A 25425-nucleotide genomic window follows, 5' to 3' on the forward strand; every position below is an offset into this window, starting at 1 on the left:
CCATCTTCCTCCTGGGACTTCTCAATGAGAGTTGGTGCACCGGACCTGAGGTTCCGAAGTTCCTGAGGATTGGAAGACTGCAATGGTGGTATCCTCAAACCGTGCCAATCGCCGCACCACATTGACTCTTTCCGTCCCATTGCCCTCACCAGCTGTATAGGGAAGACAATTGAACGCATGATTTTTACACCTCTTCTAAGCTAGTTCATTGAGTCTGCTGAGTATGTTCCGCCCGGGCCGCTCAGCGCTGGACTGTGTCATCACCTTAGTCAGCCAGGTACAACAAGCCAAAGCAGAGGGATTATGGACTGCCGGTGTGTTCCTCGATGTAAAGAAAGCCTACGACAGCGTCTATCATGCTGGCATCCTCGACGCTCTTGCTGCAGCTCAAGTGTGCGGCTGCCCTCTGCAGTGGATACAAGAGGATTTATCAGGCCGCTATCTCTTCATGCGCACCGCTGATGGGGACACCAACAAGCACCACGTGACCCGTTGGGTCCCGCAGGCAGTGTCCTTAGCCCCCTCCTCTTTAATCTCATCATAGCCTCCCTTAACCCGTTGCTCCCTGCTGATACATCCATCACGATATACGCCGACGACATCTGTATCTGGACTTCTGCAACCCGCCGAGATACGATCCAGCACCGACTGCAACGCTCTCTACATATAATTACCACCTACCTTGCCTCCCGTGGCCTAAGAGTCTCCCCGGCCAAGAAAGTTGCAATGGGGTTCTCGCGCAAATGCTTCCACAGGTATCCGCTCTACCTCGAAGGCCCCCTTGACTTTTGCCACGTCGTGCCGATATCTAGGTCTAATACTTAATCGCCACCTAACGTGGTCCCGCCGTGTGAAGATGATTACTACAAAGGCGACTTCCTCGGTTCACGTTCTCAGACGTATCGCTGGTGCGTCCTGGGGCCCGTCCTGCTCTGATCTTCATCGCGACCACCAGCCCCTCCTTTTGGGGACACTGTGTTACAGCCTCCCTGTCTTGCATGCCCTCAGCCAAACACAGGAGCGCAAGCTACTTAATACCCAGGCCCGCGGCCTCCGCATTTGCCTGGGAGTACCACGAACATCAGAGACTTACTGTACTCTTGCTAAAGTACGCGAGACGCCTGTTCCCCTTCTCCGGGATACTGATACCCTTCGAGTATATACTCGCTATCACACCCGTCACCTGCGCCATAAAAACACCAGTCATCATCATCATCACCACCCGTCGCCCTCACCACTATCTCCGCCATATTGACGACGACTGCCCTGACTCACCTTTCGGCAAGGCCATCGCCCGCCTGAAGATCATCTTCCTTCCTCCTCATCCGCTCTCTCTTATGTGCCAGTACTGTGGACCTTTGCCCGTCCTGATACCTGCTCCTCCATCCCGGTCTTCAGTGCAAGCGTGACGCTCCCGCTCCTGTAGCCCTCTAACTCGCTCTCGACTTTCTGCACTCCACGTATCAGAACCATCGCCAGGTATACACGGACGGCTCAGTCACGGCAGACAGCTCGAGCGCTGCATTTTATATCCCTGATAGTGACTTTCAGCAAGCCTTTGTGACACCCTCCCTTACCCAATGCCCTCTATGGAAGCAGAACTCCTCGGCATCCTGTCAGCTCTACAGCACTTATTCGGCCTACCGGCTGCACAGTGGGTTTTTCTGACTGACAGCAAGGCTTCACTGGATCTGCTGCTCTGTTTTCGCATCAGCACAATATGCACTCTCCACGCGCTCATACTGCAAGCTGTCACACAACTCGCGGCTACTAGCCATTCTGTGACGCTTCAGTGGATCCCGGGACACGTGGGCCTTCTTGGTAACACCCGCGCAGACACAATGGCGAGACTCGCAATATCTACCAGAGCTCTCCCTGTATCCATCTACTTCTTACGACATCTGCCTGTTCCCTGCACATTCGCCAGTGTCAGCTGTGTCCGTACCCGGCAGTTCCGAGCGTACTCTACCTCATATGATCGTTACGTCAGGTTTACTATTTCCTGCCGTTGCAATAGAGCTGCAATCGTTATATCTCTCAACGACTCGTCCTCGCCACTTGCGACAACTTGATTACCCCAACGTCTCTTTTGCCACTCTGCTCGGCCCAGTCTTGCGCAACCAAGGTGCAGTTACGACTGCCCTCTTGAACTTTCTTGATGCTTCCGGCCTCTCGACCAGCCTCTAAGGCCCCCTTCTCTGTATGTGTGTGTGTGTGTGTATTATTGTGTGGATTTTGTTTTTTTTTGTTTTTTTAAGGAATAGCAAGTCGGCCTAGGCCTGACTAACCTTTCCTCCCGTTCTTTTTTTCAATAAACATATTCTCCTTCCGTCTTTTAATCGCTGTAGGAAAGTTTCTACGGCCCATACAGAAAATTTAGTCGCGTATGAAGCACTAGAAATCATTCAAATATATCTACGGGCCAAGACATATTCCAACCAAACTGATTGTACATAAACTGAACCGCAGCCCTGCACGGTTCTAAAAATGTTTGGGTGATACGCTGACAGATGCATGTGCACAGATAATTCTAGAAAACGAAAAGAGAAAAGAAACATATTTGCTTTTTGTGTGATAACGTTCCTCATAGACAATGGTGTTGACAACGCGCGTCTGAAACATAATCTTATCTGATTCCACCGACACCGTGGCCGTTCAGCACTCTTCACCAGATTATGACGTGACGCGTACAAGACTTCATTGTCTCGTGGTGCTGGCTGATAAGGACGCATGCTCAGTGCAGCCAGGAATGACAACTGGCAGAAGCAAACGACAATGAAAGGCGTTGGAGTGACCTTGTGCGATGTTTTGAGCGTTCTTCATGCTGGTTTAGTTGGAATGCTACCACCTGATGAAGGCAGTTTTCTCACCCTTTGAAGGTTAATAATTTTGAGTTTAACGACGGGTTGTGTGATAGAGCAACCGTGTGAGTTGAGTGCATTGTGGGCGGTTTCGAAGGAACTCAGGGACGCCGTGGTTCCCTTGCAGACCTGAATGCCGGCCGTGGCGACCACATCGTTGAGCTGGTGTACCTACAGCGTAGTTAGTAATAGTGACTGTGTTAGTAGACTGTGTGAACCGGTGCCCCAAGTGTCGGTGAGTATGCTGGTGTTTGCTGTTGGTCACATTGTTGTCTCGCGATGGAAAACCGCACCGACAATGACAAGCACAGTTGTGGCTTCCGCCACTTTCTTCGATGGACATCGTGCTTAGCGTCGCAAAATCTCCGATTCACAAATAATACCAGGTTTTTATTTTATCCCCTAGGTGTGGCTCGGAGACGTGAACAGGTTGCACGCTGTTATGGTTTTTATGTGCGATGCGCGTAATATTTTACACGTTTTGAGTGAGTGACAGCGAAAAGTATTTTTAAAAAGCAGTTAACAGCAGAAAGAAAGAAACCGAGAACGCGAAAAGTGGTTCCTCACGAAAGGAAAAGAGGGAAGAGTCGTATGTACACAAAAAACCATATGCAAGGTTCCTGTTAAGATGCGTGTTACAACAATTGCATACACGGACATCTTTCTTTATAAAACTGAACCATACCTCACTTTTGTGCGAGCATTGTGAGGCCTTTCCAGAAGTAATGGTTACGAAACCATTCCTTAACATTATACTTCAATCTGTCTGATTGTACTTCGTTATATTCATTATGCTGTCTCAATTACGCTGCAAAGACTGTCTTATAAGATAGCTTGAGACGCATCACAGTTAGAGCAGCATCGAGCTTGTACTGTTCGGGGCACGGTTGTCTAAAATCTCCATCCCGTGGCCGAGCACTCCCCTATCGGCGATGTCGCTCACGAACGAACTATATCATTACAGTCTTCGAGGTAAGGCCACGCAGCGCCGCCTATCGGGAGAGAGTACCATCGCATTCTCAGCGTCGTCTGCTAGGGAGAGCAGTTCAGCGCGGCCTCCCCTCGGGGAGGGTATTGGTATAGTTCCTTCGTGCGCGACATCGCCGATAGGGGATCTCTCCGCCCCGGGCAGGAGATTTTGCAGGAGAGCAGGCGGGGCTAAAGCGAATTTTTACTAATTTTTTAGGCCATTTATGTTGCGATACTGTGCATAATTTTTGTTGGGTCTGTGGCTATCCATGGGGGACTTCATATTTCTGTAAAAAAAAAGAGTGAGGTTCACTTGACAATTTTCAAAGTTCAATTGAAAAAATAAATTGCCCTGAATTAAAAATTGTCCAAAGCCTTCCTAAATGGTGGCAAAATTCCCAGGAGGTAATTGCGGAAAGTCCCACAATCCTCCGGCGAGCATGTCGCCAGTTAAAATTTTTTATGACTTCAGGTGAAAACACCCTGTGTACCAAACATTGCCTTTTTTTTCCTTCATAAATTCGCCCGTACCTTCGTCGGAGTGTTGCATTCTACACTGTTTCTTTAAATGGCACATTTCTCTTGGCCAATCAATATCCAATGTACAGGTTGGGACAAAAGTTTACGGAACACGCGAGCGACGTACTTTTTCTTCGGTGCGACACCCTAGCGGCAGCCGGAAGCCGGTGAGTTCACTGTTTCGGAGGGGTGGACAGATGCGCTGTTAGCGACACGCAGAGGTCGCTCCAGTGTCGCTTGGGTGTGCCTGGGAAGTACGAGTTACCGCTGTGTGTCGCTCACAGCGCACCCTTCCATCCCTCCGAAACAGTGAACTCACCCGCTTCCGGCTGCCGCTAGGGTGTCGCACCGAAGAAAAAGTACGTCGCTCGCGTGTTCCGTAAACTTTTGTCCCAACCTGTACACGTGTGTATTTGTCGTTCCTTGATCTTGACAAATATAGTCGTGTCTACTCCAGAACTCGAGTGTCAAAGCTGTCGCTCTGCGGTATGTCTTCGTGTTGATACTTCCGGATTTCTTTTGTTTCGGTTAGGGCGCAGTACTCAGTAAACAAACAAACAAAAACAAAAAAAGCGTGAGTAAGAAACACCTGCGAAGATGCAGGGAAGAAAAACTCGTCACAGGCGTATGGAGACAGCTGCGCAAGACAGACGTCAGAGGAGGCCCACACACTCAGACAAAATAGATCAGTGTTCCCGGCTTATACGGTAGATTGATGGAACATACGTTCGTTGTTGCATTTCGAGAACCTGCAAACGAGCTTTTGTGCGACAGTTTCACTCGAATTTGTGCCAACATGATCGACAAATCGTTTATTACATGTTTGTAGATTTTTTTTTTACATTCAAACCACCTACACACACACACAATATAAGAAACAGACCACTTCAGATAACCAAACATATATGTATATATATATATACTCTTATTACTGTACACTCCGCTTTTCTTCTAGAGCATTTTCTTATACAGCACACTCTCTATGTAGTGTCCCCGTATTTCGGATGTGTGCTTAATTGAGTCACCCCATTGTGTGCGACCAGGCTAGCGGCTATAGTGAATGTTGTAGATCTTGCTCCCATTCACAGAAGGCATGCAGGTACCATGCCAGGAGTCCACGATTTCTCTCAGATACAACGAATTAGATGGTATTGGCTATGAATACCCGATCTCCACGGTCCACTCTAAAAGGTTGCACTCGAGTGCCAAAGCGTCTCCTCCCGGAGGGACAGTAATACAAAAGGAACTGAATCACTTCCCAGCGCCATTCGTGATGTGTGCGCTTTCCTCCGTTTCACCTTCTCTAGAGGGCGCAGAGATACAGGTCGGCCTCCTATTGCTCTCCGCAAACGATTTGGCCAGTCAACGCGGGAAATCATTTGCGGAAACCAATTGGAGGCCTCTTGAGGAGGCATCCTTCGCGCTTGAATTATACGAACGACACGACGAACGAACCTCGTTCCTTTTATATTGCTGTTAAGGTTACATTATCTTTCATTTCGGAAGGAACAACCAACGAATGTCAAAAGTTGAGTCTAATCCAGAAGCAGAAGCGCTAGGAATACGAAAAACATTGAAGCCTCACTTGGTTTATTGAGGTGCAAGCTTTCATGTAATGTAGACTACACTGCCTCAGTTGCCGGCAGGTACATCCTCAGGTACTTCCTCAGCTGAGGGAGTCTATTACACGATAGCATGTGCCCAATCAACCAATTGAGGTTTCAATGTCTTTCGTATGCGTAGTGCTTAGGATTAGACCCAACTTTTGACATTCCTTGGTTGTTCCTTCTGAAATGAAAGATACTGGTACCTTGATAGCAATACAAAAAGAAATAGGTTCGTCGGTTGTGTAGGTCGTATAATTTAAGCGCGAAGGATGCCTCAAGAATCCTCTTCCCATTGGTTTCTGCAGATGATTTCCCGCCTTGGTGGTGGTGGTGATGGTGGTGGTGGTGATGAAAGGGCTCGCCGTTGTCGACCTCACAGAGGTAGGCAGCGTCACGACTAACGCCGTGGGGGAATGTGCGTCCTAGGCCAGCTTCTAAGGGAACCGTGCCGACATTTCCCGCTTTCACTGGGCAAATCGCTTGCGGAGACCAATAGGAGGCCGTCCCATGTCAGCTTGTTCAGAGTTCTTTCTTTTTTTTTTCGTATTCTAGGTGGAGAAATCTTTGCACTTTAGTGCCCCTTTAAGATCTTGATGAATAACCTGGATGCCAGGTGAGAAAAATACAGCGGCAACACATAGTTAATACCGAGTTTTGTGCTTAGGGTGCTCTCTTGTTGTCCATTTTCGAGGTCATTTGGTCCTTCCAGTCACACGGAGATGATTTAACGCTTGCAGCGTCACTTGCGGATTTTGTGCTGCGGAGCAGTCGTTGCGACGCACTGAACCGATGGACAGGTGCAAGGTAGCCGTGTTGCGGGTGGAACCACCGTAGGAACTATACAGCGACTTCTTGCCACGTTGAAATGAGAGAAGTTGACCAACGTCTGCCTGCGTGCAAAACGAAAAAAACAAAAAAATAAAAAATATGCTCAGGGCTTTTGTTTCGAGCAACTCTGAGAATGCCGCCTGGTAGCGACCCACCTCGCCGTCCTATAAACATGTTTTAGTAGCATACTAGCCGGCCCAGATGTATGACCTCTCTGTACTTTCCTTTCGTCAAACCAGCACACCATCTCTAAGTTAAGAAACCTACAATTGTTCGGTCTGTTTAGAAGGTATAGCGCAAGGAATTCATGTATGTCACTGTTTACAATAGCTTTTTCTTTGTTGGATGGGAAAACTATTATTGCGTCCAATTTATTCACAAGGGGCGGCAGACTTTACACTCGCAGGGCTGTATTGCAGCGGAAGTCTGAGTATCTGGAGCAGGAGTCTCACACAGGTGAAACTGTAAGTGCAGTTTCACCCGTTCTGCCATACTACTACTACACACCGTACATTACTGCATACTGTTGTATTATTATACACTCAGAACAAATACTGATCTTGTCAGAGTAGCCCGTACCTGAATTATCACAAAGAATGAATGTATTACAATCCTCCCCTGCTCATGGTTCACACTCAAGAACGTGGAGTGCAATCACTGGATGACGGGACATTTTCATTGGCCGTTGGAGAAGAATACGCATTTCGTAGCTGATTACATTCCGGGCCACTTGTAGCGGACGATATGTCTGCTACAAGTGGCCCGGAATGTAATCAGCTACGAGATGCGTATTATTTTCTGTTATTTGCATCAACCCGCCAGGCCAACGGGTCATTGCTAGACGTTTCAGTATCTTCTGTAGTTTCTGGAGGCACGCACAAAAACAGGGGGTAGACAGTGTGCTAGACCAACGTTTCGAAATCAAGTACGAAGTGATTTATTCGAAAGCGCAGTGCTCTCAACGTGACGCTGCGCATGTTTATGAATATTTATTAGGTTAATTGCACGAGTACTTGAATATTTTAAGCTTGAAGTAAGCCTAGTGCCTGTCTTGTTAGAGGAACAGAAAACAGTAATAGTAAAGGCCGGATGTCGAAGGAGGTGCACCAATAATTTTCACATCCCCAATATACCCCTCTTTTCCTTCACCGATAATAAAACGGGGTGGGGATTATATGTTTATTATAAAAAAAAAAGGAAGGCAAAGGTTAGCCTGCGCTACGGTGGCTTGCTATTCCCAGCAAAGAAAAAAAAGAGGAAAAACATACAAACAAAAACGAAAAACAAACACAAAAGCAAACAAAGAAAGAAAAAGCAAAGGGCAGAATAAAAGGGCATACTTCAAAAAGCGTGGAGTGTGAAGAAATCCGGATCCTGCGGGAATTTCTACGTTAGTGGTCTAGTCGGTATATACGTATGCGTGAAGTGTGGCTGTGGGCACGTTGCTCTGGGGAACCTCGTTTTCTAACAAGGGATTCAGATTATGTAAATCCAATCCAGTGTAAATAATCACAACCAATTTTTCAGTCGAATTTTGCCTGATATGTGTACATACGAGTAGTAGATTGTACATATTTTTAGCAGTTCGACATTCTTGTAACCATAGTTTGCACGCAGAACATCTACGTTGTTATTGTGTTAGCTAAAACCAAAGTGTAAGCTGAGCAGTTGCTCGTGTACTTGGATAATTATGTTAATAAAATATTCTGAACTAGGAATCCGGATTTCGCGAACTGTCAGAACTGAGACTATAAGCAGCATCAATAAACAAGGAGGCGAGGTCTAAATTATGCACCCCAACGCTCTTCGGTATGATTAACTGAAATCCTTTCTGTTACAAGAGTTAAATGCTTCAAAAGACCACCAAAGAGTTGAGATTCTGTCCTCGGGGATCAAGAAGGAAGAAGATTCAGGAAGGGAAGGGAAGGGAAGTGGTGCTTGTCAGCTAGATCAACAAGAAAGCGTTAGAAAGCTCACTAGCTCTCACCCAACTTAATGTAATGTTCGCATAATACACAGGGTGGCTTTTTGTTGCCTTGCAGACTTTTTATAGAAAAGCTATGCGAGCAGCAGAGGTACCGTTTTTGCAGGTGGGCTTTACGGCAGGACGGATGTTCACGCGGAGAGGGCGGAGAGAGTATGTCACTCTCATACCGTATGTCATACCGTATGACTAATTACTAGGGATGGGCCGAACGAATCCTTGAGTCCTACGCAGAGATTCGAAACTCCGGAATCCGAATCCCAGTGCTCCAATTGTCTCCCATTCTCCTGTCTCCCATTTGCTCGAAAGCCCCTCATTAGAGAGTTAATTAATGAATTTTAGGTAATTAGTAATCTATTGTAGTTTACATGTTCTCCTCGACAGAAAGCACCTGAAGAAAGTACATGAGTGTACTTGACCCCGTAAACTGCATCATTCGTCAGTACCAACACCCTCACCTCTCAGACTCATACACGGTACCCTCATTTTTTATTTAAGAAAAATCTCTCCTTAACCTACCTATCCATCTTTCACATTTTGTTCGTTTATTCCCTCATTCCTGTGTTATTATTTCTTTTATTGTCCTCGTTTTTATTATTTTTTTTGTGTGTGGAGTAGCTAGCCCACATACCGTTTGGCTTGCCTTTCATCCCCCTTTGCTCTTTGTTCTAAGAAATATATCCCTCCCTGCGAAGTTCGCAGGCGCTGCATGCTCTTCAGCGGTTTCTCCGCACACCGCGTCTTGCAGACGACGCATCTCAACCGAAACCGTGTGCTTGTGGGTACTTCTAGAACACGAGTGATTTTACGTAGGAGTAGCTAATCCTCATGACCAACGAACATGTTTCTCAACGGGGGTGGGGAATATATGTTTATTATAAAAAAGGAGGGAAAAGTTAGCCTGCGCTAACGGGATCTGCGCTAATTCCCGCCTATTTCCGCGTATAGTATCTTATTAATTTATTTATTTTAGCGTAGTGCGTACTGGTTGCATTGTCTGCGAGGTTCAGCGGAAGACTAGAATTAGGGCCTCGCGGTTACTTAATTACACGGTACAATTCACATAAATTGATAAAAGTAAGTCATCAATGAATGTAGTATTTACTTAAATACCACGTAGAAAAAAAAAAAAAAGAGGGAACGAACCACAAGCAAAAATAAAGTACATAAGATGAAATACGTGGTGCATTCAATTTATACCGTAGATACAAAGTTGATGTGTACTACGTATGAATGCTATGAAAACAAACTATGTAGATGCACTGAGGGGTCTAAATTATAGTGAACATGGACGTGTATGAAGTAAATGATGGATCAGAATAAAGGTAACGGTCGGATGTCTTCGATGGGATACCCCGTTTGAACTGTGGCAATTATTGCGACCTTTTTGCGATGTGGTGACCCTTTTTGTGATGGGTCAATGATCATGGCCACGTTGCCGTGTGCATCATTTTCCACCGTGCTGTCTTCCAATGTTTTACGGTGCTATCCTGAAGTGTGCCCACGATTATTGTGACGTCAGCGTCTGGGGCAAAGGCACTACGTCTACGACCTTATGCGTTTACTGGCGAAGTTTCTAATTATATTACCACTGGTAATACAATTATGAAGTCGTCGCTTCTGCATCACCGTCTTTATTACGAGTGGAGAGAACTGCCTGCAGTGAAAATTAGGCGAGCTGTTGCCACTGGTCGTCTCTCGAGCTTTCTTGCTGCGCGGGTACTTAATTGAAATTAAAACACGCTTGCATGACTTACGGCCTAATTAAAAGTAATCCGAGAGGTATGTCTTTAGTGTCTGCTAAAGCTGGAATCTTCTTTGATGTCGAAACAGCACGTGTTTCAGATAATGAGCTTCCAGGGTTCGGGAAGTTGCTGCAAGCTATCTATCCATCTTTCTATCTATCCATCGTATCTGCCTTGGGATGTGATGTGATGCGATAGAAAAAGAAACAAATGGGGATCTGCCTTGGCAGTGACTATTCGTGTCGTGCGCCCATGCGCAAAGAAATACCTTCGTGAACAAAACAGGCCTTCCCATATCGACTCAAAGGACAGGGCTCGTCGACTCAAAGGACAAGGCTCGTCTGTCGCGTGTCTGTCGCGTGTCTGTCCCGTCCTGTTTTCGTCCCCCCGTTGCTCCTCAGACTCAAGGAGATGTGACCGTTCAATCCTACACACCAACTTGCTTTGCCTCCTCTTATGTTCATCGTCTGTCCCAACTTAGTTGAGAAACGTGCTCACTTGTTATCGCACAAATTTGCAGTCCATATACCGTATTTTCCGGTGTATAACGCGCGCGTCACACAGTAACACATCACACATCACCACATCATCATCCCATTTATGTGTGTGTGTGTGTTATACAGTAAAAAAGTGCTCTGAAGAGGTCCTGCGCGTTATCTAACGGTGCGCGTTATACGCGGATATAGTTTCCTACAGGGTTCCTTTTCTGGTCTGTCACGTACAAATTCTAGCCTGTTCCAAGGTGTGCTGTGACTTCCGCACAAATCTCTTAGGGTCAGTTGACAAAGCCGCTTGTTTGTTTCCCCTTCTTCTTTGTTTTTCTTTTTGTTTGCCTTTATTTTTATTTTTTTCCTTCCTGGGAATAGCAAGCCGCCATAGCGGTGGCTAACCTTTCCCTCTTATTTTTTTATATAATAAACATATTGCCCCCCCCCCCCCCCCCGGCGAAAGGGCGCTGGAGTTCATAAAAATTCATGATGCTGCGTAAGGATGCTATTGAGCAGTCAATAATCCAGAATTCATTTCAGAAGGCTGGCGTGATTGAGAAGAGACGCGAAACTACATATGTTTCAAATATAAAGCATATATTATACACCGCCTTGGTTTATTGTGTATAGTGGTGGCAGTACGGAAGCTTGTAGCAACATTGCGGTGCGCGTTATACACGGAACCTTTTCGTTCAAATTCGGCCTGCTTTTTGGGGTGCGCGTTATACACAGGAAAATACGGTAATCCAGGATTGCAGCTAAGTACAAACGAGTTTTTTTTTCTATCTCTTCTCGTACATTCTCAGCTCGACGTCGCAAAACGAGAGGCCCATTCGACGGTGCATGCACTGGGCCAATGAATGTGAGTCCACTTCTCCAGATCCAGAATTAGAATTACGCTTAGCTACGTGATCCAATAATCGGATTTGCTTACGACATGCTTTTACATGCAATATCCTGTACGAGGTGCGCAAAATCGATTTGAAGACTAGGCGCGTGTGCAGACTAACGTGTGGACTAACCTCAGCGTTGGATCTTTGCTGATCCGTTGAGTGAACACCGGAGTTCTCCGTGATGGGACTTTCTTTGTGTGGACCTGACCCAATCCGATCTTGTTACGCTGCGTTTCAGTACCAAATGCATCACGTCCGCCTGCACAGAAAACGAACGACCTGAATACGGGAAGATGATTTGCTGAGCCGGATTGGTTTCTGGACGTGGGGTCAATCTTGTTGTGGGAGACATGCATAGTAAGTCGTCCCGAGTTTGATATAGCAAGGAATATAAGCCACGATGGCCGCGATTTCTCCGCTTTGCTTACAGTCCCAGTTATTATTGCTACAGTTATTATTATTACAGCGCCCAGTGTTATTGGTAATAGAGCGCGGATAAATATGCGCTAAAAACTCCCGAAATATGCATGCAACTATGCACTGAAAATCTTCGGAATATGCAGTAAATATATGCAATGTTTTTCATTGTTCTTAGTACGGAAGCAATGCACGAAATAGGGATAAAACGTTACGTTAGAGAACGTACGTTACGGGACGTTATGGATAAAACGATGAAAGAATACTTGCGCCACAGATATAAATCATGGAGCCGAAGGCTTTGCGTTCATGATTGATAAAATAGCGTAAACGCAGGCTAGCTGGTGGACGAAACCCATGACGTCACAAGTCTCAGCATGGGCAACACGAAAAACACGAACATACGTGTATGTTCGTGTTTTTCATGCTTTTTATGTTTTTCATGCTTTGCGTTTGGCACTGCATCATGCCGATTAGAATGCGAATGCCGCTCGAAGGTGAAGTACGGCCCATCGGTCATGCACGCAGTGGAGAGTGAAGCAGCCATGGTATACGGGCTGAACACCGCACCGCACCCCACCGACACATGGAAAATATTCGATTCCGTCCAGAATTTTTTTCAGTTGAGCAACTTTTCTGTACTTGATTTCCTTCTTCTACTTCCAGTTCTTATTTCTATCCCCATCTAAATATAGTTAGCTAAACTATAGCAGGGGTACTGTGGTAGCCAGTTCAACGCTGTCGTGACTTATGTTCCTATCTTTTTCCTTGTTCCTATCATCATCATCATCTCAAGCCGCATGTCCAGCACATTTCACATAAACATGTCAATGTTATGTAGATTACTTTGATATCCTCACCGCATCCGGACTGACGTCTCCGTATTTTTATTTTTATTTTTTTCAAACTGGAGCTTGATATCATACATAGAATCCCATTCCGCGCGTGGCATAGAAAAGCGTCACAGACGGAGATATAGAGGAATGTGTAAGAAGAAGAAGAAGAAGAAAAATGGTGCAGAGGTCTCTTGTATATGTACTTCCCCAACGAATCTGCTTATGGTAAATGCATTCTACTGTGCTGTATTGGAGAGTGAATCACGAAAGACAAAGCCAGTGCGCATGGGATTAGATTTGTTCACTCGTGGAAACTTTCATTTCCCTTCCGTTCGCCAGCACTTACTTAGCAAACGCCCGGCTATTTGCGCTTCGGGAGTCTTTGAACAGGCCGTACCGAGAATGGGCTCGCTATGCATGAGTAAAGCGATGTACTGTGCACGGGCTCATCAATTAATTTGCTGATGTTTTGCTCGCTTTTTCGGCATTCTTCATTATGAATTTCAATGTATTACACAAAATATGTATCAAAGGATGCTCGAATGGCACGCTTTACTGTCATCGTACCCTATTGCAACAGCGGTGCAAATTATGTCTGCTCGCTAAGTCATAGTGCCAGCTTGCCTCAACTCTGCACACTGTCATGATTCAGTAAAAACAAGCTTTACAGGAGGCCGCCTCGGACCGAACGGACGGACGGACACACACGCACACAAACATACACTTCGTACAACTGACTGACATCTGTACTGCGTGATCTGCGCATTGCCCACGTCACCGAGATGAACAATGCCTGATCGCTTACACGATGTGACGTAGTCATGATTTCGCCAATCAGGATCGTACTTTTGGTGTCCGAGTCTATGGACAGCCACTTGCAGCCACAGAAAGCTTGTGTTTGAAATTGTCGACGATTGGATGAAGCAGACGACATTCCGGCTTTACATACCCACGTGACGACCACGACGACCAGCTCGCGTGGCTCAGTGGTTAGCGTGCTGGCCATGACGCGTCGAGACTGGGAGGTACCCGGTTTCAAATCCCGGTGCCAGCTGTACTGTCTGGGTTTTCCTCAGACGCTGTCAGACATATACCGGCACAGTTCCCTTAGAAGTTGGTCCAGAACGCACATCCCTCAGAGCGTTAGTCGTGACGAGGGGAGTCATTGAGCCCGTCTTCTGTATTTTGATGCGCCGTAGGGGATTGCACAGTTAGCGCGACGTCAACGCTTTCGACGGAAGTACGGGTGGATTGGCTTCCGGTGGGGCAACTACTATATCCCCTGCTTCCACGGCACGAAGTGTGCGTGCGGTGACAGTGGCGGAGAAACAAAGGCAGACGACAGCAGATGACCACACCAAATCACAGGTCATGATAGAACACACATACGGACACGAATAGCATTCCATCTTCTGTGTATTTGGTCATGTCCAATTCGAACAAACATGTTGTACACCTTCTGGTCAGGATATTTAGTGTGTCAAAGTACACTTCTAGCACCAAATCACAACACAATTGAACAGTGTTGAAAATTGCAAATAGCCAGGTTGTTAAAGGGAGCAACGCCAAGCGCGGGACCAGCCTACTGTACAGGAGGGTAAATTACAGCTGCGCGAATTCCCTCCCCCTCCCCCCCCCCCAAAAAAAAGGAAAAGAAAGAAAAAAGGGGGAGGTTCCAGGTGAACTGAAAGCCTGGACACAGCGGGGCAGTGTGCCGGATATGGCTTGCCGAGGGACGAAAGTTTGTTGAGCATTTTAAATACTATTAAACGGTAGGAACAACTTATTTATTTACACATGGTAAACAAGACTTTCGTGCACGAGACTGCACTTCTTCAGGTTACCTGAAGAAGTGCAGTCTCGTGCACGAAGGTCTTGTTTATCATGTGTAAATAAATAAGTTGTTCCTACCGTTTAATATCACTCTTTTTTGATTTACTCACCATCGGCAACTTGACATCGCCTATTTTTTCTGCCTTCGTATCTTCATTTTAAATACCTTAGAAATACTTGTCCCAAAAAGTATTGAGGACCAAAATTGCGGAAAAAGTATTTATTTTGAGTACGTACTCAAGATACGTACAAGTCTGGTTGCGGGATGAGTTCTAGAAATAGAAAGTGAAGTTGCATCACTAACATCAAAACTACGTGGACTGCGCGTACAGCACTCTCCTCAGAGGAGAGATGTGCAGTCGCTTTCTGGTTACCGAAGCCTCTTCCAATTGGTTCACGACAGATCGACATCACATCCTAGTGTTGCGCATCGTCTGCTTTGTTTTTGCGCAGACGGGGTCTAGATAGGATGGAACTGCGAGGTTCCATCCTAGCTAGATCTCCGCCTACCACCTATATTTACACCGTGCACCACCTACAGGCCCCGTGCACTTCCACGTACCGTGAACCGTGCAAAACGATCCATTCGTTCCATACTGCCTACCGTCTTCTTCACTTCCCGTTTTGAGCAAGATGAATTTTTTTTTTGCTTACTTCGGAAACAAGGCACACAGTCTTTTCAGTTTGGAACATCATTCTCGAAACCCCGAAGCTTCGTACTTCATGTTGACTACCATCTTCCTAACTTCCTTCTCTCGAGTAGATTTACGACGAAGGGAAATCGAACACTTTTCTAGCAGAACAGTGAAACACTATGCCGCAACTTCTGAGGTGAGCCTTTCAAAGTTAACATAGCTCGTTTTTCTTTTTCGTGTTTTTTTTAAATCAGTTTTTATCGAGCGTTGTAGGGATTAAAAAAAAAAGACCGTGCATCGTCTTTTGTGCAACATATTAGAGACTTTTGATTAACAACAACAACAACAACTTTATCGCGAGATGATGAATGGGGAGTTTAATCGCCAGGGGCGATACGATGATGATGATGACTGAAAGTAAAAAAAATGGGGATGGTAAGGGGCGATACAGATTTTTGATTAGATCGTAAGCTCGCTATGAAAAACTATACATCAAAGATTGTCGTGAAACAAGGCAACGTAATGTTCGCCACTGGAAAGCAATTAGAGACGATTGGCTCGCCGTGTTCTCGGAACAGTAATCGGGAACACATTCCGATCTACTAAAACCCGTTATTCAGTATCGTGCTTCATAACTCTACGCACCTGTACCCATAGCGCGTATTTTACTGACGAAAATGTCATCATTTTCTGTCGCCTCAACAACGCTCTTTCCTGATGATCTCACGACTCATGAGGCCGCCTAACGACACAGAAATTATACATACTTCCTGAGATTGAGGGCGTGGGGGAGGGGAGGGGGAGAGACAAACACATGACACAAATCTTACACGAATCTTCTTTTCCCCTCACGCGCAGGGTTCTAAGTGTGGATATTCATCAGTACCACCAGCTCGCCTGCTTTTTCGCCATTCTCACAGAACACATTTACTAATGAAGTTCTAGTGGCCCGTTGAAACAAGGAGCCGTGCCAAAAACGGCCATGATGCTGTCCGGCCCGGCATGTCCTATACGATGCGCACCCCACGCTGTATAGAGTGTAGTTCTTTTTATGAGGTTGTCTACATCGCATATAGGTGGACTTGGTTCGCATTTATCTATAGGAAATGAAATAACGCCCACATATGTGATCAGTGCGACGCGGGAGCATGGTGAAGGTGAAAGCAGGTAGAGCTCTGGCTGTGGGGCCTCCCTTTCCCCCGTTCATGCATTGAGATAGGACGGTATGTGTCTGGTATTTGTGGTAGGAAAATTTAATACGGCTGATAAAGGCATATTTTTTAGAATATTTGCACCCGTTTCAATGAATTTTGATTACCGCAGGTAACGTTTTTATTTTCAGTGAAAAGGAAAATATTTTACGTCGCATACACACACTCGTTGGTTCTGCCACTAGCCCTCTTAGACCCTTTCAATAGCCCTTTTTCAATTTTTCTTTTTGTGGAGTAGCAAGCCGAAGGGTCTCTTAAGGGCGTGAAATACAAGCAACGGATAGATGCGTTTTCGTGCTATTCACCCTGAAATTGTCGCTCATGAAGCAGTAGATAATGGGGTTGACGAAGCTGTTCGCCATGGAGAGCCAGTGGCAGCCGAAGAAGCCAGCGATGTAGATGTACTCTCCAGTGTCTGAGCTAGGGAAGATGGCGTCGCGGTCGAAGTAGAGGATGAGGTTGAGTAAATGAATGGGCAGCCAGCAGGCAGCAAACATCAGCACCACTGTGGCGAGCATCTTCACCACCTGGAAATTCATGAGGTCTAGTTAAGGACCATTCGCTGTTATGCCTTCTTGTAAAAGGCAGAGAGCTCTGACTGCAGGCTATTGTGAAACTCGCTAGGTTGAAGCAGCGAGCTGCGTTCATTTTTTCTGCCATCGCACGATTGAAAAAAGACTGTACTAAGCGGTACAAAGGGGGCTTCAGGAAAGGTGTCCGAACGTGCGCTAGTTTACGTTTCGGAAGGATACAGGCACAACCATAAGGTGCTCTAATGTCTGTTTCCTTCTTTCTTTCATTTTCCTTTCTTTCCTTTTTCTTTTTCATTTTTTTTCTTTTGTTCCTTTTTGTTGTGGAATAGCAAGCCGGCTCTTTGCCTGGCTAACCTTTCCTTTAATAAACATATACCCCCCCCCCCTATAAGCTGCGCTTTTCTGGTCGACGGGAGCCCCACAGCTACAAGCAGCAAGTTAAAACTGAACACAGTTGAGTACGCCTAGATGAGTACATTTCCTTACAATAATTAGTGTCTAACTGTTACCGAGAGCTCTTGAGATATTGAAATTGTCGTGTTCCTGAGGAGGGCAGTGAAATTGGGCGGTGAGGTAAAAAGGCAGCTCCCTGGAACTTCGCTGCAACTTCACTCACGACTGCCTAACCCATACATTTGGTTTGGAACTCTGCTCTCGTAAAGCACGCTTCCCTTGACGGTTAAAATCGTAAGGTGAAGCCGATTTGCTGGTGCCACGACAGTTTTCTAAAGTGCGCTTCACCTTACGCTTGCAGGTGAGAAGCAAGCCGACTTGACGTTGACGTGACAATTTTGTAAGGCGAGCTTCACCTAGTGTTGCAAAGTATAAGGAGAAGCCGACTTGCAGATTGCAACACCGGCCGAAAGAACGCCATCGAAATATGAGCGGCTCCCGAGTTGAGGCTTTTGCTTCGGTTTGGAGCGTATTTAGAAGGTTATGACCTCTGGGTTACACCTATAGAAGTTAAAGAGCCAGCAGCAATAGTAGAGGAGGCTACGATACGAAAACTTGGACGTATCACGAGGTTTTATTAAATGAAATTTGCCACTTCCTTTTTGCCTCTTCGCTTTATGAGATTATTGCAGGTATTAACATGAATGTTCTGCTCGGAAGCAGCTAATAGGAAATATGCATGCTCCTTTAAGGAATCGAAACTGGCTGCCAGTGCGTCGGGGTGACGAGGTTTTTTGTACATTTTGTCGTCGCAGCGTTTTCAGCGTCAAGACAAATCTTCCACCAACTATATTTCCCACCCGCTATTTTACCCGCCATATTCGCCAGCGAAATCCCTCTCGTGAGAACGTGAGAACAGCTCTCACGTGGATATCTGTGCTCGCACTTCGCTGTACCGAATTTGCTAAATTTCCGCAGCAAATGAATTCTCGACTCGACATGTGAGTGTCTTTTCGCTTTGGCAAGAGCATACACGGTGTCCCAGAAAACGTGTCATTGAATTATAATAAAAAAAGACTATGCCACATAGAATCATGCGGTCAACGACATTTGTTCTTACTATGTTTTTGCCACTTCCTGATGTGAATGTCATGTAACGTAAGTTTAATTATGTAAATTTTTGCGAACTGAACTCAAAAAATTCGCCAAGTGAAGGTCACTTTTTTACCCCACCAATGTGAAGAGGGTGCCGAATTTATACTCAAATTAATGCTAATTGACGGGGATATTGAGGAGCTGTCGTGTCGGAAAAAATAGCCGAAAATCATGCTCTACGGAGCTCCCAGAGGGCGCTCGACGAATTTTTCAGGGCAGTCGTTGTCATTTCGACGACAGGAAGTAGGAAACCCAGCCCACACCGGCATGGTAGAAAGAAATGACACAGACATGGCTTATCACGTCCGGCTTCGGCTGGGACCATACCTTCCCTCTCCCAATTTCAGGAACTGTCACTTTTTCTACTATCACCCTGTGGGCTGGGTTTCCAACCTCCTTTCGTTGGACTTAGAGCGATTGCGCTCAACAAGTCGTCGCTCGTTATGCTCAAGAACTCCGAGAAACATCATGTTCGACTATTTTTCCCGATAGAATAGATCCTGGATATTAGTGTCAATTATCATGAATCTGAGTAAATTCGGCACGCTCTTCATGTTGGTGGGGTAAAAAAGTGACCTCGGCACATTTTCAAGTTGACTTCGCAAAAATTACATAATTAAACTTACGTTACATCAGGAGGTGGCAAAAACCTATAGTAAGAACAAATGCCATTGACCGCATGATTCTAGTTGGCGTGTTTTTTTTTTATTAGAATTCAATGACATGTTTTCTGGGACACCCTGTATGTATGTTTTCCCGTCATTCACTTTGGATTGTCAACAACAACAACTTTATTTAAATGATGATGAGTGGGAAGATACCCTACCCCATTGCTGGCGATTTTCCAATTTCATTAGACGCTAGAAAAGCAGGTTGAGCACAAGTGAGTCCCTTTGCGTGCTTTTATTTGTACACGAAGTAGTAGGTATTCACTTGCCCTTTCACGTAATATTAGTTGTTCATTGTAGTGGTGTATACTGCCACGTAAATTAGGCTGTTATAGTCATCAAGTCCGTTTTTAGTAACAACTGTTTTAGCACAAACCTTTCTTCGGGGATGCTATACGATTGCGTTAGTGAAGACGTCGTAATCCTCCGCTTCCTGGTCCTTAAAATTTGTGAAATTCCTACGATTCCCTAGAATTCGTTCCCTTTAGAGATATTTGCAGCATGCGTAATCCTGAGTGGCTTGCACTGTATGCTCTAAGCGACCTTTCCCGAGGACTTGCTGTATGTGCTACAGGCTTACGTTCGGATATAACGGGGCAGAAATTGTCGCTAAAGTAAACTAGACTCACTACGTAAGCTTCGGAGCTTATTTAGTGACTCTAGAGTAATCATTGTGCCAATTACAGGGATCATGAACTACAAGTTCCAACCAGAGCGGGTTATCCCAAAGTAGGACACAGATAGACGAGGCACGCCTTGTTATAGGTACTTGCGGTTACCATAGTGCATGAAATTTAAATCGGATACAAGGTTAACATCTTTGCATCCCACAAGATCTCATATGACGTTAAGTGTACGGGTAACTACTAGAGCGGATTATTCCAAAGCGGATATGGAGATAAAAATGGCTCAGAATGTTAAGTACCGGGTACGGTGGTGCATGAAATTTAAATCGCATTCATGTTTAACATCTCCGCGTCTCCTAAGGGCTCGTAAAACGGCAGCGTATACTAAAATTTTATGTCAGAAGCCGCAAAGCTCGTTTGCTTCCATGTCGTAACCACGAACATAAACGCTGCAGCTATTTATTAAACTAGAACTCTTGTAGAATGATGCGGATCAATTCTTGCATACTGTGGCACTATTTTAAGACGCGTATTTTTACATCATCCACCGAGGTCGCTGCAAGAAGTACATCGTTATGCCTTCGTTACGTGAATATTACTTTGCCATGCTGTTACAGCTATGGGTGCCGTTATGCTTACCTTCATTTTGGCAATGAGCTGCTGTTGATCCCGCTGTGCATCAGCGTTACCGGGGGAGGTGTGGCGCCACATCTTCAAGGCAATTGAAGAGTACGTAAATATGAGCACTAACATGGGTGTCAGGAATGTCACGGTGAAGATGACCGCTGTGTACACCTGAAAGACGGATACGTGCTTCAATACGTGCTCCCTTGTGTGTATGTATTCACACGAGGGAGATACCACGGAATATTGTAGAGGAAGAAAAAGCAAAAAAGAAAGAAAGAAACTGCTCAAGCGGGTAGAAACCCGCATCGCGGTTTCTTCGCGGTTCGCATACGATACGACACATACGACGCCTTTTGACAGACGACATCTTTTTGTGTCAATTTCGATATCAGATAATTGGCCACAAAAAGGCGTACTCCCTCCTCTCTCTTCGAACCAACCCTATCGTTCGTGACCATGGTTGGCGCAGAGCGTACTATGTTGTGAAGTTCAGTTTTTAGAGCGCGTGGTTTATAAAATGGACATGGTCCCTTCTACGAGCAGTGTAGATGATCGCTCACAAGAGCGTCGCCGAATGCAGAGACTATGCGGAGACGTCGTGAAGCCGAAACAGAGGAACAACGAAAGTTAGTGAGAGCTTGTGAGAGCTAGGAACAGTTAGGAACAGTTAGGAACAGTTAGGAACAGTTAGGAACAGTTAGGAATAGTTAGGGGTCGATAGAAGTGGATAGTGGTAGTGGGTGGACACAGCGGTGCGCGGCCGTCGTCAGTTACATATGCGAATACGTTTACTGCTAACCATTAATTCCGCAGCATTAATTAAATTAATCGTCCTTCAAATTTTTTGAACAATGTGCTACTTGTGCTTCTGCATATACTCGTTATTTTGGGAGAAAGGTGGAATGAAATTTCGAAAGGAAATTAGGGAAAGTATCCTGCAAACAAATTGCGTTTTGCTTCAGAGGCGTTTACGACCGGCCTGAGGATCAAAGGGAGCAAGTCTGTGGTGTGATTCGGACGTGAATATCACTAGAGGAGCTCGTCTTGAAAGCCTAGCACGGCTAATGCAGTCTCTTTCTCGAGATAATCTTGCAAGGCTGGGCCTTCCTTTTGATCTTTTGCGTCACTAAGTTATTAAGATAAATATAAGGGAAAAAAAAAAACTTTCGGAACAACAGAAAAAGAAAAAAAAAAAAAAAGAAACGCTTGCTAGCAATCTCCCTGTCGCGTCGCAGGAACTTACTTATTTATTTATCTTACGTGAGAAATCGTACCAAGTACAAGAGTAGATCAACTGGTGTACAGGAGATGCGTTCGACCAGTTTGACCCGGCTGTATCGCATTTCCGCTGAGACAGACATTTGGTCTAGTCTCGGACAAGCTTCGCCGTTACGGAAACATGATATTTGTTGAATTTTTGCAACCAGCCTCTCCAGGATGTCCCTAGGAGAGCCGGAAATTAGACGACTCGGTTCTGGTCAGCAAATAAAATGTTGAAAAAAAAGTTCCGGTGCTGCGATGACATGAAGAAAGAAAGGGCTTCTAAGAGAAATATATTAGGTGCACCTTTTTCAGCTTCGAGTTATGGATTTATTTTTATTCGTTTTTCTCCTCGTTTTTCTGCTTAGCTGCATAGAAGTAGCAGAGTATGACCGCGTGCAGAAGTGCAGAGTTGCAGAGAAGAGCAGCGAAACTGCTGGGTAAACTGCAGAGAAGTGCAGAGTAAGAGTGCAGATAATTTCGACCACCAAGGGTTCTCTAACGTGGGTCGGAAGTCTCCGACACACGTTTCTGGAAAGAATACTTTTCCAAAGATAGTTTTAAGGTTACTCTGCAGTCAGAGTGCGAACAACAGCAAAGTGTTCACAAAAATAAACGTAGACTTTATTGAGACGCGATCTGCGTCCGAACACGTAATTGGTGTCAACCGATCACGATAATGCCGCGGTCGGATGCGCAGGACCCTCCAGTCATGTCTGTCTCTGCTGAGTGCACGGCAGAGATCACTGCCGTGATCACTGCAGTGATCTCTGCCATAACGGCAGAGATCACTGGAGGAGTCTGGTTGACAAAATCACTTGCAAACGTCATCACGCACGCACACAGACAGGCGCAGACAGACACACACCCAGCAGACACAGACAGACACACACCCAGCAGACACAGACAGACAGACAGACAGACAGACACACAGACAGACAGACAGACAGACAGACAGACAGACAGACACACACAGACAGACAGACAGACAGACACACACACAGACAGACAGACAGGCACAGACAAGACACACAGAGGCAGACAGACACAGACACACACAGACAGAGACAGACAGAGACAGACAGACAGACATGTAGCGGCCGGTGGACAACGACGAGGATGGACACGCGCCTTGAGCACATGCTTCTCAGTTCCACCGGCGCGGCCATGGAGATAGGCCACCGTCATCGCCTCTCCGTGGCATACCATCGTCGCCGGTCGGGACTCATGTAGAGGAACACCACCTCCTCTACAGACAGAGACAGACAGACACACACACACAAACGCGCGCGCGAGAGGTTTCCAGAGTCGACTTCCGTACCACTTAGAGACAAAGCCACCGTTCCTTTTGCTGATGTTGATGCTGGCGAAAAAAAAAAAAACGTAATAGGGAGAGATTGTATTCGCCACCGAACGCAACATTCTTTAGCTTATGTCTTTCATCTCCAACGATTACTTCCATCAAAAAATTTGAACAGTAGATTGGTTTGAAACTGCGACCCTGTTCTCGTGGCCTCCCTGAGAGAAGAGGTATTTACACTGTTTTGGAATACGCCGAACGGTGGCGGGACAGTATTGCTGGCAGTATTGATTGCATCCTGGAAATGATCTTCCTAATCATTGCGTTCCATCCCAGGATATATCTCCGCCAGCGGATAATGTACAAGGGTCGTTCAATGTTGGCCGAGACTTTTATTCCTTTATGTACCGTGGAAATTTCGGGAAGCACCAAACTACGTCAGTCTTTCGCATTATTCACCTTGCGCATCTAGACGTCGCTGCCATCGCTCGGCAGCTTTGATGCCTTTGGCGTAGAAAGACGTGGGCTGCTGTCGTAGCCGCTGCAGGTCATCTTCCTGGCGGAATGTCATTTATCCATGGTGCTGTTTCAGGGGCCCAAACAAATGGTAATCGCTTGGAGCTAAATCTGAGCTGCAAGGGGCGTGGGTAAAACGTCACGGCGCATTTCAGCCAGGTTGATACCATCACATTCTCCGTGTGATGCCGGTCATTGTCATGAAGGAGAAATGACCCTTCCGGATAACATCCGAGCCATTTTCTTGCGAATTGCGTTTCGCACGTACCCTTTATCAACGTAGAGTAGTACTGGGCATTAATCGTTAACCCTTGTTCCAAGAAGTCCGCATGGATGACACCCTGTATGTCCCAGAAGGTAGTTCCGATGAACTTCAGAGCAGACGGCTGCATCTTGCTTTTCTTTGGCGACGGGGAAGCCTTATATCGTCGATCCATGCTACTTCTTTTTGTCTCTCGGGTGAAATGATTCATCCAGGACTCATCACGTGTGACGACTGATTTCAAAAATTCGTCCCCCTCGGATTGAAACCGGTTCAGCAGCTGCTCAGAGACTGTTATGCGCGCTCCCTTTTGGTCACAAGTGATGCGTCAGGGAACACATGCTCCGAACAGTAGGTGGTAGTGAATGATTAGAGAGTTCTAGCAAACCACGTTCTTCCGCGCGGTAGGTTACGCGTGGGCGGGGCCAAGCAACTGCGCATGCTCAGAAGACGTCAACCACACGGTATCTCACCGGAGGCTACGCTCGCTAGGCGCCGTTACCGGACACATTTACGGTTGGAAAATCTCATCATGGCTGCGTCGTCTGCTAGTATGGAATATATGCTGCCGCCGGAATGGCATGGATGTAGTATGCTGCTGCCGGAAAGCGTTTTACGATCACTGGTGATCTTTATTTTCTTCGTGATGTTGCTCGCAAAGGACCCCCTAGACTCTCCCGCGAATTGGACATACATTGCGGCAGCAGTAAACATTGTCTCAGGCGTGCAAGAACGAAAGAGCGACTTAACCGCAACTGTCTGGTTTTCCGCAACTGTCTGTAGGCTTGTTTCGAAGAATATACTTTAGGTGCACGCGTATGTGAAACGGAACCCGTTCACAGTCAGGAAAAAAAGAGGACACAAAACAGTTCTTTGAAAACCATTGCAGTGGTTAAAATGTGGGCAACCGTAGAGCTGCTTCCGAATGGCTATCTTGTTCTTCCTCTAAAAAATGGCCGTGCGCTGGCAAAACTGCCGTATGCATCGTCGGGAGTCTCGCAGCGAGCGCGCCTCCGGTTCACTCCGGTTTACTAAAAGTGTTTGCGCTGGCGTTCCCTCCGGATACGATCGGTTCGAATTCACCATATCTGTTAACGGCCGGGTGCTACCATATTGTTTCCACACTGCCGACACTAATATTACGCTCGGCTGCCCGAGCTTGATTTGATTTGAAATGGAGATATGTCCGGAGCTGCCACTCGCCGGTGCCCGAGGACGGCTTGCTCAACGTCAATGTTCACTGGCATGGCTGCGGTCGG

General features: G+C 46.1%; 2 long non-coding RNA genes across 2 annotated transcripts in view; one reads left to right on the forward strand and one right to left on the reverse strand.

Moving 5' to 3' along the window:
- The first annotated feature begins 2941 nt into the window (after positions 1-2941).
- LOC135368440 (uncharacterized) overlaps positions 2942-25425 on the forward strand; it is a 151148-nt gene continuing 128664 nt past the window's right edge. The window contains exon 1 of the long non-coding RNA XR_010414776.1: positions 2942-3096. This is a non-coding gene — a long non-coding RNA (uncharacterized LOC135368440). The remainder of the gene's footprint in view (positions 3097-25425) is intronic.
- Positions 6269-17343, reverse strand: LOC135368441 (uncharacterized). Its single transcript, XR_010414777.1, has 3 exons — positions 17132-17343; positions 12024-12153; positions 6269-6846 (listed from the first exon to the last, which is right to left on the reverse strand). It is a non-coding gene; the product is annotated as an uncharacterized LOC135368441 (long non-coding RNA).

This window comes from Ornithodoros turicata, chromosome 9 (assembly GCF_037126465.1).
Source record: "Ornithodoros turicata isolate Travis chromosome 9, ASM3712646v1, whole genome shotgun sequence".
NCBI lineage: Eukaryota > Metazoa > Arthropoda > Arachnida > Ixodida > Argasidae > Ornithodoros > Ornithodoros turicata.